Genomic DNA, 4,805 nt, shown 5'->3' on the forward strand with positions numbered 1-4,805 from the left:
AATGTTTCATGATTTATTTTTATCAAATTAAATATTTTCCCGGTTCCATATAAATGGTTCACAATCCATACTGAACCCACCAATCAGACAACGAGCCAGCAGTAGGTGGATTTCAGCTAGTTACAAGGTGTGTCTTTTTTATTGACTTGCATTAAGAAAAAGCAACAATAATTAAAAACTTGATGCTGTTTGCAAATAAACAAAAAAAAAGATGAAAAAATTAGTCTAAATATTACTAATTATTAAAAAAAAGAAAAAGTCATGAAAATATGTAGTTTAATATGAATGAAATTTAATTTTGAGATACATTTTGAAAGCAGTTCGAACTTTACATTTTTGTGATTTATTTTGCTTATATTATTGATTTGATTATTTGTTAAAGTTAAACGAAATTATTTTTTGTTAATATTATTAATGTAGCTGATGAAAAAATTAATAATATTAAAGACCTCAATGACAAAAATATTTAAAACATATACATTATCAGAAGAATAATAAAGAATATATGACGTATACTGTATATTGAGGGAATAATTTGGTAACCAGTTAATGAAAAGACTAATAAATTAGAAAGTGGATTTAATATTATTTAATATAATGTATATATTCATTTAAATTAAACCGAATATCATATATAAATTTGTACAATGCAATCATTTATTTGTTGCTTAATCTTGAAAGCTTTTTCCTTACTACATTCAGCCCGTAATAATTTTATTAACAAGTTTTTATTTAAAGGAGATTTTGAATTAAATAGTTAATTATATTATTGCAAAACTTATTTATAAAATGAACAGACTTTAAACTATTAAACTCTATAAGCAAACGTACCGTATTCATGACGGAAGGTAGGAGGAAATTCACTTTTTTCGTTCAGCTTGACGCTCCGAACTTTTGTCTTCTCTATTAGTTTAGTAATAATTTTTTTACTCAAAACATGGAAAACTGAAATTGTTCACATAACAATTTTTTACGCTATGATAACTGATCAGGAAAACTTTATATTGTCTAAAATTAATGTTTACGGACTCATAAAATACAAATAATTTGTGTATCATTCCATTTATTTGTTGGAAACAAATTTGATAAATAAGTAAACAAATATTCTGATTATCGGTAAAATTTGTTGGTGCTAAAAGTGCTTCACATTAATGTAGGAATTTCATTTAATAACAAAAATAATTTAAAAGTTTATAATAGCTATTATTATAAACAATTCTTGTGGCAAAATATTATAATTTGAGATTTTTCAAATTATTATTTCCTTCAAGCGCCAGGAAGACTTCCGGTATTCCCTGAAACAATAAATATTTAATAATATTTGATAAAATATAACAACTCAATTTTTTTTAAATACATTAGATAAAGAAATTCAAAATTTTGGTCCTTTCGCATAGAAATTTTTTTTAACTGCAAATATTTTAAGCTGTTGGGCGAATAACTGCTAGTCACAAAAATATGTGAGAAGTTAACAATAACTATTGTTATGAATAGTTCTCGTGACGAAATATTCAAATGTAAGGTTTTATCAAATTTTTATTTTCTTTAATCGCTACAATGGATACAAATATTCCTAAAAAAAATATTTTTGATCATATTTAATGGAATATAACAACTTACATGTTTATAAACAATTTACATAAAAAATGTCCCAATGTTGGCAGTATCACTCGGGAACAGTCGGGTTTTCAATCGTAATAGATTGGAAATGAATCATAACACTGCATGCTAAGATTCACTCAATACAAAATCTTTTGACAATAACCCACCGCCTTGGTCATCAAAGAAAATTTAAATTTTATGAACCCTTGGGAAAGGGCAAACATTTTTAATTTGTTTACCTAATTTGTTCACCAAAATTTATATTGTTAAATTTTATCAAATATTATTAAACATTTATTATTTTAAGGAACACCTGAAGTCGTTCTGGCCATTGAAGGAAATTATAATTTGAAAAATCTCAAATTCTAATATTTTGACACAAAAATTGTTTATCACAGTGGTTATTATTAACTTTTAAATTATTTTTTGTTATTAAATGTCATTCCTACATTAATGGGAAGCAATTTTAGCAAAAAAAATTTTTTCACCGATAATAAGACTTTGTTCATACTTTGACTGGAAAAATGATTAAAATTTCCTCCATCTATGCGTCATGAGTACAGTACGTTCGTTTATAGATTTTAATAGCTTATAATCTGTTTATTTTAGAAATGAGGTTTGCAATAATATAATGAACTATTTAGTTCAAAATCTTCATAAAATGTAATTTTTTAAATAAAATTATTAGGGGCTGAATGCAGCGAGAAAAAAGCTTTCAAGATTAAGAAACAAATAAATTATTGAACTGTGTAAATATATATATATAATGAAAATTTGTCATAAGGACAACCGCAGGATTTCGCCGGGAGCGGGTGCTAATCTGGAAAATTGCACCCGCTTCCAGCGAAATCGCGGTAAAATTTCAGCTACACCCAAGTCTCACGACCGTGAGATAGGTGGTTACAGTCTGTAAAGGAATCAATACGACGATCCAGCAAAAGCCTCGTGCACCCTAAGAACACGGAGCGACCCAAGGACAACCGCCTTCTGCATTTTTTCCGCAAGTGTTCTAGCATATCGTTGACACGCAGGGATGCTTTTTAGGCCATTAACAAGTGAAAGCTTGGCACCTCCAAGACCGCCGATGATAAGGACGATCAATTTAACAGAATATTCCGGGTACAATCGTTGCAACTCCCTTATAAGGTCTCGATACCTCTCTTTCTTTTCATTATCCTTGGTTATGATGTTTTTGTCAGCTGGTGCCAAAAATTCGATAACGAACATGGTTTGCTTCTCGAAGTCAAGAAGAACCATGTCAGGCCTCGAGTGAGTAACAGAAACAATTGTCGAGAATATAAAGTTCCAGTATATGCGGCACTTCCCATTCTCGACAATTGACTCAATTTCCCTAGGAGCATTTAGAGGAGCGATATTAAGGTTAATGCCGTAGGAGTCACAGAGATGGTAATAAATCACTCTTAGTGCCGCATTGTGCCTTTGAATGTAGGTCGTTCCCGCGTGAGTTGGACAACTAGAGAGTATGTGAGCTAAATGCTCGGGGTGTGCATGGCACGCCCTGCAGCTATCATCGGGAATGTCTTGGCTCAAAATGTGGCGACGGTATGTTAAGGTAGAAATGATACCGTCTTCGCATGCAAAAATGAAACCCTCCGTACCAGACTTCAATCCGGGCGATTTAAGGAAAGCAAACGTTAGGTCACAAGACATTGACTGATCCTTCACATTTCTGTGGAAGATACCGTGCATCCTCTTATCGAGGAGCTGTTCACGAAAGTTTTTCTTTTGTGCTTTCTTAATCCGGGCTTTCAGGACTTTGTTCCTCGTCGACAGTTCGGAAGACCAAATCTGTCAGATGAGACGTTTATATCTGCTTCGGAGAGTATCCTTTATAGATGTCACATCCTGAATGCGGCTCTGTGGCAAGCCCAGGTATATATAAGTCTCTCCAACGCAAAGGTGTCGTATGGCGCTTCTATCAACGAGCTCAGAATCTTCAGGGATGCCATTAAGTATTCCTCGCTTCAAATAAACCTTGGCGCATTTGTCTGACCCAAATTCCATTCCAATTTCCTTAGTATATCGTTCGACAATCCTTAGAGCTAGATGCAGTTGCTCTCTGTTTTTAGCATAGATCTTAAGATCGTCCATGTAAAATACTAGATATAGTAAAGTGTAAAGTGCTAGAGATAGTGGCAATAATGTAAGGCAAAAGAGGAGTGGGCTCATGGTGTCGCCCTGAAAGACACCTCTCTGAAAGGTGACCTTGTTATTTGTCACACGATTTTTTCCAGATGAGATAGTAAATCTGGTTTTCCAAAGCGACATCAATCTCTCTATGCACCCAACTATTTGCGAATGAACCTTTAAGATTTCCAAAAGGCAGATGATAAGTCTATGGGATGTCGAATCGAAATCTTTCCGATAATCAATCCAGGCCATCGATAGGTCACGCTGGTAGAATGCTGCATCTTTGCAGACACATCTATCGATGAGCAGGTTCTCCCGACATCCGGCTACGCCTTTCTTTGAGCCTCGTTGTTCATAAATTTCTTGCCACACAGGTTCAATTGCCCGAACAATCCTATCATTTAGGATAGCTGTGAATATCTTACAAAGCGTGTTCAGACAAGTTATTGGCCTGTAATTCTTCGGGTCAGCTAAGTTGCCTATTTTCGGCACAAGAGGGCAACACATAACTCCTTGAAGCTCTTTATATTTTCTGAGTCTTCGTCCAGTCTATGCTGAAGTTCGTAGACTTCTCACCAAAATACTTCGACCTCCTCTGGTTTGGGTGGTTGTTCGACAGTAACTGCAGGGTCTTGGAAGAGTCGAGATGGGTCAGAGAGAAACTGTTGATTTTCTCTGACCCACCTCTCCCTTCGCTCTAGACTACTCTTAGCTTCAGATAGTATCCGTATTCTCTCAACAATATGCTGTCTGATGGTCAGCAGCTTTGACTTGTTAAGTGTGTGATAACGGGTCCGGAGTTCGCGCGCGAACTTTTGAACCTTGGCGGTAAAATTCCTGCCAGATGTGATGTAGTCAATCACACACTGAATGCGGGACACGTACTGTCTTGCCCAGCCTATCTTTATGTCAAGTTGATGCATTCGTCTTTTGGTCTTATGATCAGCCGCTGGTTTTGTTTTACGGTTTGCATCGGCCAAAGCTCTCGCTGCATTATACACACAATAATTGATAGCCCAGAGGTCGGATTCTCCGGAAAAATGTCCACGAAG

This window comes from Belonocnema kinseyi, chromosome 5 (assembly GCF_010883055.1).
Source record: "Belonocnema kinseyi isolate 2016_QV_RU_SX_M_011 chromosome 5, B_treatae_v1, whole genome shotgun sequence".
Taxonomy (NCBI): domain Eukaryota; kingdom Metazoa; phylum Arthropoda; class Insecta; order Hymenoptera; family Cynipidae; genus Belonocnema; species Belonocnema kinseyi.